Source organism: Stenella coeruleoalba (genome assembly GCF_951394435.1).
Source record: "Stenella coeruleoalba genome assembly, chromosome: 7".
Taxonomy (NCBI): domain Eukaryota; kingdom Metazoa; phylum Chordata; class Mammalia; order Artiodactyla; family Delphinidae; genus Stenella; species Stenella coeruleoalba.
In genome coordinates, this window is record NC_137153.1 from 66,376,552 (window position 1) to 66,391,218 (window position 14,667).

The 14,667-nt window shown below is 41.2% G+C and overlaps 1 protein-coding gene across 6 annotated transcripts in view; it reads right to left on the bottom strand.

Annotated features, from left to right (window-relative positions):
• The window catches only part of KDM4C (lysine demethylase 4C), a 451,309-nt gene that overhangs the window by 407,953 nt on the left and 28,689 nt on the right, over positions 1-14,667 (bottom strand). The gene's annotated exons all lie outside the window — the stretch shown is intronic.

Genomic DNA, 14,667 nt, shown 5'->3' on the forward strand with positions numbered 1-14,667 from the left:
AAGAGTACCTGTAATTTCACAGAAGATCCCTCATCACTGAGGAGTACTGTACCCCTCCACTCTCAGGCATGAACTTAAAAGATCCTTTCACTGAAGGAGACATCAGATATTGTATTGCTACTTTTATAGTCTCTGATTATAACAGAAAATAAAGGACTCTGTTTCTTGGAAATGAAATTTGTGTATTAGTTGGAAAGAGAACACAAAATGTTGCTTTAACAATCGTTGGTTTTCAGAGCATTAGCAACTTTTTTTTTAACTCATTCCTCTATTAATTTCTGTCTCAGAAATGTGGCTTGCTTCATCTCTCTGGCAATAATAGCTCTTTCAGTATCACAAACAAGGATCCAATAGCCATGGGCTTTCTTCTGCAGAACAACGTGTTGCCTTATAAGATATTTTCATACTCTATAGTTTCCCTCTATTTTGTTGAATACACTAATTTTTTTTTTTTTTTTTTTTTTGCGGTACGCGGGCCTCTCACTGTTGCGGCCTCTCCCGTTGCGGAGCACAGGCTCCGGACGCGCAGGCCCAGCGGCCATGGCTCACGGACCCAGCCGCTCTGCGACATGCGAGATTCTCCCAGACCAGGGCACGAACCCGCGTCTCCTACATCAGCAGGCGGACTCCCAAACACTGCACCACCAGTGAAGCCCAAATACACTAATTTTAATATTTCCCTTCTGCTGTACCTAACTGTTCCTAATCTTTCTTCTCTGCTCAAATTCTTCCAGTAAGGTATTTTGTCTGATCAATGAGTCCAATTTTCAGCTTGAAGCTTTATATTTTCAAGGGACCTTGCACTGTCTACAATGATCAAGTAACCTGCTCCACCTTCCTTAAGTGCTCTTCCAACCATGCATAATTGACATCTCATCACTCAGATAAAGCTGTAAATGGTTTCTCTACTGAAACTAATGTTAATATAGCTAGCGTCTTCTTTGTTATATTCATTCTGTTACGATAAAATACAAAATATGACCACAAATTTCTCCCATGCTCCTATGCAATGACTTTGCTCTTCCTTCCATCAAGAGGTTATCTATTTCCCCACTCTGTGAATCTGGACTCATCTTGTGACTTGATTTGATCGACAGAATGTGGCAGAAGTGATGTTCTGTGACTTCCAAAGCCAGATCTTAAGAGACATTGCAGATTCTGCTTTTACCCTTTTATGATGCTGCCCTGAGACCATCATGTAAGGAAGCCAGTCTCGCCTGCTAGAGAATAATGGTCACGTGGGAAAGAACCAAAGCTCGCAATGGACAGCACCAACTGTCAGACATGTTAAGTGAGGTCACATTGACCTTCCAGCCCAACTGTCTTTCAGCTGAATGTTTCTGTACCAGTGAGCCCAGGTAAAACCAGCAGATAAACTGTCAACCCACCCAGAGAATCATTTAAAGATAATAATAAATCATTGCTGCTTTAAGCTACTAAGTTTTGGGGTTGTTTATTATGCCACAATAGATAACTGATAGTATTATCTTCTCTGTCTTTAACTTTCTCAACTTGCTGATCCCCTGGGCCTCCATTGTCTAATTCAGAAAATACAATTTCTTTTTTATTTTCTTTTTCTTTTTTTTTGCCCTCAGTTTCAGAATTGACCTGCACATAACTGATCTGTGCAAGATAATTATTCAAAACTTTAGCATCATCAGTTTTATAATCGAGAGATACTTTCCTCTCATTTGGAGACCTTTGATGTACTTTTATTTTTTCCTGTTTTGCTCATTTCAACTTCCTCTTCTTGTCACATGACAGAGTACACTTAACTTTCTCTTCAAGTAGTTTTGCTTCATTAAGAACTATCTTGCCAGGACATGGAAGCAACATAAGTGTCCATCAACCAATGAATGGTTAAAGAAGATGTGGCACATATATACAATGGAATATTACTCAGCCATAAAAAGAAATGAAATTGAGTTATTTGTAGTGAGGTGGATGGACCTAGAGTCTGTCATACAGAGTAAAGTAAGTCAGAAAGAGAAAAACAAATACCGTATGCTAACATATATATATGGAATCTAAGAAAAAAAAAGGTCATGAAGAACCTAGGGGCAAGATGGGAATAAAGACACAGACCTACAAGAGAATGGACTTGAGGATATGGGGAGGGGGAAGGGTAAGCTGTGACAAAGTGAGAGAGTGGCATGGACATATATAGACTACCAAATGTAAAATAGATATCTAGTGGGAAGCAGCCACATAGCACAGGGAGATCGGCTAGGTGCTTTGTGACCACCTAGAGGGGTGGGTTAGGGAGGGTGGGAGGGAGGGAGACACAAGAGGGAAGAGAGATGGGAACATATGTATATGTATAACTGATTCACTTTGTTATAAAGCAGAAACTAACACACCATTGTAAAGCAATTATACTCCAATGAAGATGTTAAAAAAACAAAACTATCTTATCTTCTGTAAAAGGTATACTAAATTCTTACTCGTCATTTTTCTACAAACTTAAAACTTTTCTACAGATTTCTTTGTATTTTCTTCTTAGTTTACACCATAACAAGTATATTTTTCACTGGAATTAGATTACTTTTTAAATGTTTCCTGATTTTATCTAGCCCCTTCATCAGAGAGATGCATTCCAATTTTGTTGGCTGTTCTTTCCAAGTGATTTCTTAGCTTGTGAGGCTATTGACATTCCGGTACCTTGTCAGGAGCTTCTGGTTTTTTCCTTTCAAGCGAAGTGTATCCTTCTCAGCATGTTGTGTTTAGTTACTTGGAATGTTCTGTTCCTTTTTGAAACGTGCACAGCATCCCAGGGCACCCCTGTAAATTCTGCAGGTCACTGTCTAGCTAACTCCAGCAGCAACAGGCCCTGGTCTAGGTTCCCCAGGGCTCCTGTCTAAATCGTTCCAGGAAATAAAGGCCCTGTTTCTAAGCTGTAGGTTTTTTTGGAGCAGTGGTTGTCAAAGTTTGTTCCAGGAATTGGCAAGGTTAAAACCATTTTCATTATAATACTTCGACTGTATTGGCCTTTTCTGCTCTCATTCACAGTGAGGTTTTCTGCAGCTACAACTAGGAGTGATTTCAAAACTGCCCTGAAGGCTAATGGAAAGGCACCTGTATTACTGTTTAAATTCTTTGTTTTAAAACCTGATATAATAAATGTCGATGGACAGACCCACAGAGACAATTTTCAAGAGTGTTAAGGGGGTCCTACGACCAATAAGTTTGAGAACCCTAGGCTAAATTTTCCTTAGCTGTCAATTCTTGTCATCCTCCTTGGGCAAGTCCCTCCTTGAGGCGCCCTCTCCTTCCTTGGGGCATTTGACCCAGAAGAGGGGTCCGGAACTGCTGCCGCGGGGCGTCGTCCCCAGCGTGGGCTGCCGACTGAAGCCACCGCTGTGCTGTACCGCTGCCGCGTCGGGGAGACCCGCGGGGTCAAAGGCGAAGGGGCAGCGAGGTGCTGACACGGAAGCAGGAGAAGGAGCGGGCCTTGAGCCTCCACCTCTCTGCCCTCCCGCACCCACCGCCCCCGCAGGCAAAGCTCTTCCGCGTGCTGGTTCCCGCCTGCCTGGCTGAGTGCCCGGAGTTTCCAGCCCGCCCCTGGCACCTCCTCCTCCCTGCAGTCTCCTCCCAGGGTCCCAAGGACTCTGCTGCTGCCCTCCACCCCTTCCCCCGCGCCGAGCACAGGGCTCCAGGTCTGTGTGCCCATGCCTCCTTCGTGAACAATACAGACAGCTTTGGCAGGGGACTTAGTTTTAGTAAAATAGAAACCGGGAGATTGCGTTGCTGTGGAACAGGCGTTTCTGCAGTAACTCCAGATACGCGGTCCTAAAAAACCTCAACTTCTGTGCAATTGCGGACTTTTGGGCTAATTAGGAATGGGGTAGACCACTTGCAGCCTATCCAGAGCACTAGCAGTCCCACTGCTGGCACAGTTAAAATTCCTCCGGAGTGTTTGGCTGCCACCCTTAGGGGACCTCTGGCCACGTTAGGCGCTAGGGACTTCTGCTTCCTTCTTAGACAAGATAGGTTCTTGAGGGCCTTAGAGACTAATTTCCTCAAAAATTAAAATCTTGGGACTTCCCTGGTGGTCCAGTGGGTAAGACTCTGTGCTCCCAATGCAGGGGGCTCGGGTTTGATCCGTGGTCGGGGGACTAGATCCTGCTTGCAGCAACTAAGACCCGGCGCAGCCAAAATAAATAAATAGGTAAATATTTCTTAAAAAATTAAAATCTTATCTGGGGTATAGCATTCTTTTTTTTTTTTTTTTCGGTACGCGGGCCTCTCACTGTTGTGGCCTCTCCCGTTGTGCAGCAGCACAGGCTCCGGACGCGCAGGCTCAGCGCCCATGTCTCACGGGCCCAGCCGCTCCGCGGCATGTGGGATGTGGGATCCTCCCAGACCGGGGCACGAACCCACGTTCCCTGCATCGGCAGGCAGCCTCTCAACCACTGCGCCACCAGAGAAGCCCAAGGGGTATAGCATTCTTGATCAAATTTTAGTAACACCCAGAGAAATATCTTTACACTTTTTCATCTGCACACACAGCTTCCCAAAATAGTTTAACGTGGGAAAGTGTAGCCAGGTTTTTGCAATCACTAACCCAGACATTTTTTTCTCTAAACAGGGGGTTTCTGTAGTATTTTCATCTTTTTCCTAAGGTCTTCCTGCATTGTAAGTTTTTGTTTTGTTTTGCTTTTTTTCCTTTAATTGCTCCCGAACATTAATGTGCAGAGGAAAATTCCACTTGAACTCATAATTTCCACTGTTATACTGGCATAGGCTTATTTATCAATGTCCTATGAGCTAATTCTTGTTAAAGAAACACCACAGGTATAGAAGAAGAGACTAACATGCTCCCCTTCATGTTTGCCAGATCTTTTGCCAAAGATTCTCCATTCTCACCTCTTGCTTGGCAGACATTAAACTGCTACTACTTTTTTAAGGAGGTCACATGTGAACTAGATCCTGAGTTCTCCTAGGTTTGGAAATAAGTTTTTCCAAAGACTGTCTGTAATGAGACTGCAGAAGTCAGCCCGTCTCCCCACTCCACCCCACCCTACCCCTTAGAGGTGACATAATGTTGTCTGGTGAAGCCCCATTTTTGGTCAGACTTGGAGACTCTCTTAGCTACTTCCACTTCCACTATTCAGGTTAACAGAGATTAGCTACTGATTCCATATAGAAGGCAGAAAATGTTGTATTATCCCTTGTTCTAACTTCCTGTTATTTAACAACAGCAAACAAAAGAACAAAATAAAATAATCATGAGACTAAAGGTGCAAACTTTGGGTAATCCTTGTTGCTCATTAACTCAGTAAATGGATATTCATTGAGTGCCTGCCTCGTGCCCTAAGTAGTCAGAGATGCTGGTGATAGTTGCGTACAAGGTAGGTATGGCTTTGCCTATATGAAGTGCCTCGGTGATGCCACTGAGAAGGCAGGAGCCCCCAGCGCTGACAAAAACCATTTCTGTCGACCTAATTTCATTAGCTCTACTTAAGAGGATTAATTATCTAGCAGATGTATTTAGTCCTCTTGATCCCTTGTTATTTTCATATTGAAGTATTTTAGTGATGTTAAATTTCCTAAATTTGATAGCTGCACTGTAGTTATGTAAAAGAGTATTCTTTTTCTTAAGAAATACAAACTAAAGTTTTCAGGGGAAAGGAGACATGATGTATGCAAATGTTTCAAAAAGTATAAATAATTAATGTGTGCATGTGTATGCATGCATGTGTGTGTGGAGAAAGACAGAGGAAGCAAATATGGCAAAATGTCAAAAATAGTAAATCTAAGTAAAGGGTATATGGGAATTCTTTGTTCTAGTCTTGTAAATTTTCTGTAAATTTAAAATTAATTCAATATAAAAACAGGAAAAAAACTACCTAATAAGAAATAGGGGGCTTCCCTGGTGGCGCAGTGGTTAAGAATCCGCCTGCCAATGCATGGAACACAGGTTCGAGCCCTGGTCCGGGAAGATCCCACATGCCGCAGAGCAACTAAGCCTGTGCACCACAACTACTTAGCCTGAGCTCTACAGCCCGCGAGCCACAACTACTGAAGTCTGCACACCTAGAGCCCGTGCTCCGCAACAAGAGAAGCCACCGCAATGAGAAGCCCACACCCCACAACGAAAAGTAGTCCCCGCTCGCTGCAGCTAGAGAAAGCCCGTGCGCAGCAATAAAGACCCAACTCAGCCAAAAATAAATACATAAATAAATGTATTTTTAAAAAAAAAGAAATAGGTATCAATTCACATTCCAACATCTTTTCTAGAAGGAAATTTGAATAGATGTATCAAAATCCTTAAAAATGTGCATTGCCTTTAAGCCAGCAAGTCTACTTCAGGCATTTTTTGCAAGGAATCAATTGGAGGTGAGAGTCATTTATGTGTATGAGACCTTATCCTACCATTATTTTGATAGCTAAAATTTTGAAATATTAAATCCTCACAGTGTTGTTCTGACTAAATAAATTATAGGATTCAATGCTGCCGTTAAAAAGCTTGCTGTTAAAAAATAAAATGTCTTTTTGAGACCAAACAAACAAACCAAAAAAAAGCTTGCTGTTGAGTTTCCCTGGTGGCGCAGTAGTTAAGAATCCGCCAGTGCAGGGGACATGGGTTCGAGCCCTGGTCTGGAAAGATCCCACATGCCGTGGAGCAACTAAGCCCATGCACCATAACTACTGATCCTGCACTCTAGAGCCCACAGGCACAACTACTGAGCCCGTGTGCCACAACTACTGAAGCCCACGTGCCTAGAGCCTGAGCTCCAAAACAAGCAAAGTCACTGCAATGAGAAGTCCACGCACTGCAACAAAGAGTAGCCCCCTCTCGCTGCAACTAGAGAAACCCCGCGCGTAGCAACGAAGAACCAAAGCAGCCAAAAATAAATAAATAAAATAAATTATTTTTTTAAAAAGCTTGCTGTAGTGTATAGTATTTATTGTCATAGAAAACACTGGCCAATATATTACTATGTTAAAGAAAAAAAAACTATGTTAAAGGAAAAAATAACAGTATATATTCTTACGTTAAAGAAAAAAACAAAATAATATATAATATGTTTTTACCTTTATTTAAAACATTTAAAACGTGTACATATTTACAATGAACAAAATCTTAGAAACAATCTATACAAATTTTAACAATGGTTCTTTTTTTTTTTTTTTTTTTTGCCGTACATGGGCCTCTCACTGTTGTGGCCTCTCCCATTGCGGAGCACAGGCTCCGGACACGCAGGCTCAGCGGCCATGGCTCACGGGCCCAGCCTCTCCGTGGCAGGTGGGATCTTCCCGGACCGGGGCATGAACCCATGTCCCCTGCATTGGCAGGCGGACTCTCAACCACTGCGCCACCAGGGAAGCCCCTACAATGGTTCTTTTTATGTGTTGGGATTACAGAGATTTATGTTTCAAATTAAATTTGTGCTTTTCTACATTTTTCAAACTCTTTGAATTCCACACATATTACTTTGGTAATTAGACAAAAATTAAATCTCCATGATACCCTGTAATATGGGAGTTTGTATTGTAGTTTCATGCTTCACACAACTAAAGATATAGCCTTGGGTTTAGGGGGAAAATATTAACATTATTGTTATTTCATGTACTAATAGATGTTCAACAAATTTGCATAAAGTTTATTTGTATAAAAAAGACACCGTGGAGGGCTTCCCTGGTGGTGCAGTGGTTGAGAATCTACCTGCCAATGCAGGGGACACGGGTTCAGTCCCTGGCCTAGGAAGATCCCACATGCTGAGGAGCAACTAAGATGCACCACAACTGCTAAGCCTGCACTCTAGGGCCCACGTTCTGCAAACTACTGAGCCCACGTGCTGCAACTACTAAACCCGTGTGCCACAACTACTGAAGCCCACACGCCTAGAGCCCGTGCTCTGCAACGAAGAGTAGCCCCCGCTCACCGCAACTGGAGAAAGCCCGCATGCAGCAACGAAGACCCAACACAGCCAAAAAAAAAGAAAGACACCGTGAGTTCAAGTTGAAGGTAAAAAAGAGTAAGCACACTTTGCTCTGTCTCTTCCACTCATCCAGCTAAAAAACTGAGACAGAATGCAGGGAACAGCCTAAGGACTACGAAAAGTAAACAAAAGCAGGTAAATTGGGGAAGACCAGAAATCACAGTACCAGAGAACTGGAGTTGAGTTTACCACTTCCTTCCCCCTTTTGCATCCCCCAACCTAGTCACAGCACAGCTCCAAACCAGGAAGTACATATCTATGTGAACAAAGATAGCTCTAGAAGTCCTCTAGTTCAGGCTGGTGAAGAGGGAAAGTGTTCTCCTGGTAGCGACCAGTGGTGGTGGCAACAGGTACCTAAAACTCTAAGGGAAACTTGCTCTCCAACTGGATGATCTGTGGTCCCAAGAGAATGGGGAAAACAACCTTTGCTTTTTTTTCTCTCCTTCTCTCTGTCTTCCTAGCAATTGATTCTGGATGGGTCAGGGAAAGTGTGCATCAGTAAGGTAAATAAAGCCCCAGTTTTCTGGTGAGAGGACCACAAAGGGAGCCTAGGCAACTGAACAGTAGTGATGAGGTTACAGAAGAGGATTTTGGAAAAGTGACCTCAGAAAGCTGTTTCTAAATTCCTGAGCTCACCCCTGAGCTGCACATGCATGGATCTGATCCTAAGTAGCATACTAAAATCTCTGACAACTAAAGTAACAATCCTTTGCCCATGCTTCACACTGGCCACATACAGGACAGATCCAAATAGAGTGCAAAGACTTTAAAAATGGAACCGACATAGAAACCAAAACCCACAGAAGGCTAGATGGAACCTGTGGTCTGAACTAAACTGGGTTAATTGCCTACTAAAGCAAAAAAATCAAAATACTCCGTAGGATTTAAACAAGACACAGAGTCTCACAACATTATATTCAAAATGTCTAGGATACAATCTAAAAGTACTTGACATATCATGAGCCATGAAAATCTCAATATACATGGGAAAAGACAATGAACAGATGCCAAAACTGAGATCACACAGATGTTAAAATTATCAGATAAAGAATCTAGGATTTCCCTAGTGGCACAGTGGTTAAGAATTCACCTGCCAATGCAGGGGACATGGGTTCGAGCCCTGGTCCAGGAAGATCCCACATGCTGCAAAGCAACTAAGCCTGGGTGCCACAACTACTGAAGCCCACGCACCTAGAGCCCAAGCTCCGCAACAAGAGAAGCCACTACAATGAGAAGCCCGCGCACCTCAACGAAGAGTAGCCCCTGCTTGCCGCAACTAGAGAAAGCCCTCATGCGTCAACAAAGACCCAACACAGCCAAAAAAAAAAAATCTAAAGCAGCGATTATTGGAAGTCCCTGGCAGTCCAGCAGTTAGCACTCGGTGCTTTCACTGCCAGGGCCCGGGTTCAACCCCTGGTTGGGGAAGTAAGATCCCACAAGCTGTGAGGTGCAGCCAAAAAAAAAAGCAGCTATTATTAAAAACCTCCAACAAGGGCAAACACTCTTGAAATGAATGGAAAGACAGAAGCTCTTAGCAAAGAAGTAGCAGATATAAAGAGAAACCAAATAGAAGTTTTAGGGTGTGGGAATTAGGAAGAGGGTGAGAGAATTAGGAAGAGGGTGAGAGAATTGGGGAGATGTTGGTCAAAGAATATAAGCTTGCAGTTAGAAGACGTCTAAGTTCTGGGGATCAAATACACAGCATTCTGATTATAGTTAATATAACAATACTGTATTATATACTTGAAAGTTGCTAAGAGACTAGATCTTAGATGTCCTCACCACAAAAAGGAAATGATAATCATGTGGCATAATGGAGGTGTTAGCTAATGCTACAGTGGTAATCATATTGCAGAATGTAAATGTATCAAATCTACACCTTAAACTTACACAATGTTATATGTCAATTATAGCTCAATGAAAAAAAGAAAGAAAGAAAAAGGTGAAGAGGACACTTTTAGAGACTCTTTTATTGGGTTCTCTTGGGGAGAAGTCATTTCCCAGAGAGCAACAGCCCAACGTTCAAATAAAAATAATTGAACTGGAGAAAAAGAAAGACAAAAATTAAAAAAAACCAAACACAAAAACAAGCAAACAAACAAAGAAGAATTGTAAGTTATCAAAAGGGTGAAGGTTAAGGCTTCTGAGAATGTATAATGAAATCCGAAGTAAAAGTGAAACATTTTTCCCCAAAGTTTAAACTGCCCTTATGAGATACATATATTTAAACATATTAGAAGGGAGATTTAAACTTTGACAAGATACATATCTAGGTAGACATCTCAGAAGAGCTGAAAATTTAAAGAAGGTAGAGGTAACTTGGGATGGATTCTTTACTAGATTTGATATTTCACTTAAGTACATGTGTATACTTCATAGCTAAAACCAGCTGTGGCTGGCAAACAACTGCCCATCAGCCTGTGTAGTAGAGATGGCTGTAAAACCTTGGGAGAAAGAGAAATTAGCATTTCAAACGAAGATACTAATACAAAATAAAAAAATGCTAGAAAGTAGTACCATTCTTTAAATAAATTAGGCAAAAGGTTTTTAAAAAATTTTTACAACTGAAAATACAATAACTAAAAAAAAAATCTTACAGAAGAATGTAACAGAAGAGTCAATGAACTTGAGAATAGATCAATAGATATTATCTAAATTGAACAACAGAGGGGAAAAAAAGATCTCCTCCCTGCCAAAAATGAACCTCATGGATCTGTGAACAATACCAAAAGGGCTAACATTCATGTCACTGGAGTTTCAGAAGAAGAGGAAAGAGTGCATTATTGTGTGTGTGTGTTTGTGTGTGTGTATGAAAAACAATGGCTAAAAATTTACCAAATTTGGCAAAAAAAAACAATAACCTAGAGATTCAAGAAGGTCAGCAAACCCTAAACAGGAAAATACAAATGAACTTGAATCAAAATCCATTACAATCAAATTGCTGAAAACTAAAGACAAAGAAAATCTTGAAAACAGCCAGAGAATAACAATGCATTGCTTGGGACTTCCCTGGTGGCGCAGTGGTTGAGAATCCACTTGCCAATGCAGGGGACACAGGTTCGAGCCCTGTTCCAAGAAGATCCCATATGCCGTGGAGCAACTAAGCCCATGCGCCGCAACTACTGAGTCTGCTCTCTAGAGCCCATGTGCCACAACTACTGAGCCTGCGCTCTACAGCCCACAAACCACAACTACTGAGCCCACGTGCCACAACTACTGAAGCCCACACTCCTGGAGTCCAAGCTCTGCAACAAGAGAAGCCACCGCAATAAGAAGCCTGCGCACCGCAACAAAAAGTAGACCCCGCTCGCCGCAGCTAGAGAAAGCCCACGCGCAGCAATGAAGACCCGACAACAAAGACCCAATGCAACCAAAAATAAATAAATAAATAAATTTATTACCAAAAAAATGCATTGCTTATAGGTAAACAAAGATTCAAATGACTGTGGAGGCAGAAGGAAGGATAACATTTTAAAGTGCCAAAGAAAGAGAGATGTCAGCTCAGAATTATATATCCAGTGAAAATACCCTTCAGAAATAGGGATGAAATAAAGACATGCTCAGATAAAAGGAAACTAAGAGAAGTTTTTGTCAAAAAAAAAAAAATTTGCTCTAAAAAGTTGCTAAAGGAAGTTCAGATGCGAGGGAAATAATATCAGAGGGATATTAAACAACATACTTTTAAATAATTCATAGGTCAAAGGGGAAATCTCGAATTAGACAAGATTTTAATTTGAATGAAAATGAAATTTGAATAAAACTGGGAAATATTTTAAACTGAACGAAAATGAAAATATATTACAAAATTGGTAGAATTCAGATAAAGTGGTGTTTAGGGGCGATTTTATAGCATTAAATACCTATATCAGAAAGGAAGAAAGGTTTCATATCAATAATCTAAGACTTAAGAAACTTAAAGAAAATAGAAAAAGAACAAAATAAACCCAAAGCAGTCAGAAGAAATGATAACAGCAGAGATAAAATTGAAAATAAAAAACAATACAGAAAATTAATGAAACTAAAAGGTGGTGGTTCTTTGAAAGGATAAAAAACATTGATAAATCTCTAGCAAGACTGAAAACAAAAAAAAAGAGGGGATTATTGCTACATAGTGTAAGTTGGTACACTATTTCCAGCATCTCACAAAGTATAAAAGGCAGTATGGAGATGAAAGAGCATGAGCTTTGGAGTTTCCAGACATGGGTACAAATCCTGGTGCTTTTACTAACCAGCTGTGATAGAAAGCCAACTTCTTCACCTTTTAGGTCTTAATTTTTTTATACGTAAAATGAGGTTTGTAATATTTTAACTTAAAGACCAAAAGATAAGATTTAAATTAGATTAAAGTAGGTTAAGAGGGTCCAGTGGTCTAGTGGTTAAGAACCCGCCTTCCAATGCAGGGGACGCAGGTTCGATCCCTGGTCAGGGAAATAAGATCCCACGTGCCAGGGCAACTAAGCCCACGCACCACAGCTAGAGAGAAGCCCACATGCCGCAACTAAGACCTGATGCAGCCAAAAAATATAAATAAATAAATATTAAAAAAAAAAGTAGGTTAAGAACCTGGCACGGAGATTGTGCCCAACAAATGATACTTTCCTACTCAACCTCTCCTGTCAGGAATGACATTTACCAATAATAAGGATAAACAAGGGGGATATGTTTCTTTGTTTTTATTACCAATTATATAAATTCATTATTAGATAGTTTTTATATTTAAAGGTTTCCAATACCACCTTGCTATGCTGAGCAAAAGCTCTATTTTGCATATCAATCTTTATATCTATTTAGCATTTATCTATCTCTCTACCTCTCTATATATCTATGGTTAAAACTAAATGGGAAATCAAATTTAATGCTACTTTTGATCATTTTGTTTGATAATTAAAATTTTCAAACCTAGTGTCCACTGAGGGAAGCCCTAGTAGTAATCACAGCATTAATGTGTCCAGTAATATGTAATTTTACAAAGTCCACACTAGATGGCAGATTTTAGACAGTATTTTTTGGGTCACTAATTATTAGGGTTTTTCTACAATCCTGGAGCCTAGCCAGTTGATACCTCCTTCTGATTTCCTTTTTGTGAGTGACAGTTCAGTTATATTGGTAGTTGAGATATTTGGGAACCTTTTTGCCAGAATTAGAAGAGGCAAGTAAAAGGAATGAACAAATACCAATCACTAAAACCCAAACAGCTAGATCCACTTTTACAATATTTATTACTTTTGGGGTTTTTCTGGCCACGCTCCACGGCTTGTGGGGTCTTACTTCCCAGACCAGGGATGGAACCCATGCCCCCTGCAGTGGAAGCGCAGAGTCCTAACCATTGGACCACCAGGGAATTCCCACTATTTATTACTTTTTATTTTTTTATTTTTTATTTTTTTTAAACACCTGACTTTCTAGGAGAGCACTATTTCTTGTCTCGTTGTTTTATTTATTTATTTATTTATTTATGGCTGTACGCGGACCTCTCACTGTTGTGGCCTCTCCCGTTGCGGAGCACAGGCTCAGAGGCCATGGCTCACAGGCCCAGCCGCTCCGCGGCATGTGGGATCTTCCCAGACCAGGGCACGAACCCATGTCCCCTGCATCGGCAGGCGGACTCTCAACCACTGCGCCACCAGGGAAGCCCTATTACTTTTTAAAGAAAAAAAAGTTACATGCTATAAGTTAGTACTACAATTTGGGGGAGAAGGGTACATGAAAGGTAAATATTAGCTGGAAATCTTTCTGAATCATTTTGATGACTTCAATAAATTTTTTAATGCAACAGTCTGTTATTTTATCTCTTCATTTTTTCTTTCCTCTCTACTTTTATTTTAATCATATTTTAACAAGTCTTTAACAAGAACATACTGTGTACAAATAACTCTGTGTAAATGGGGGCTGAGGGAGTTGGATGTAGGGGAGCGGGGACTGGATCTTGCATTCTAAGCAATCCTCTCCCCTTAAGGACACTGTAGTCTTACAGGGAAAATAAGACAACCACAAAAAAACCACAGTACATGGGCTTCCCTGGTGGCACAGTGGTTAAGAATCTGCCTGCCAATGTAGGGGACACGGGTTCAAGCCCTGGTCCAGGAAGATCCCACATGCCGCGGAGCAACTACTGAGCCTGCGCTCTAGAGCCCTTGAGCCACAACTACTGAGCCCGCATGCTGCAACTAATGAAGCCCACGTGTCTAGAGCCCGTGTTCCACAACAAGAGAAGCCACCACAATGAGAAGCCTGCATACCGCAACAAAGAGTAGCCCCCACTTGCAGCAAGTAGAGAAAGCCCACGCGCAGCAACGAAGACCCAACGCAGCCAAAAATAAAAATAAATTTAAAATAAATAAATTAAAAAAAAAAACACAGTACAGGTAGAAAGTGAGACATGCCCATGAAGTGAAGTTTTACCAGATGTAAAGGAAAGGATAATCTTCTTCTGGGATAAGTAGTGAAAAGGGATAAAAATAACATATATTGAGGGCGAATTATATGGCAGGTATTGAGCTAGATGGTTAACATGCATAATTTTTTTTGGCAGCATCCCTGGCATGTGGGATATTAGTTCACCGACCAGGGATCGAGCCTGTGCCATGCCCCCTGCAGTGGAAGTGCGTAGTCTTAACCACTTGACCTCCAGGGAAGTCCCGACATGCATGATTTAATTTCATATCACTTTTTACCCTGTTAGACATTAAAAAAAAAAAAATTCCCACTTTTCAGGAGAGGT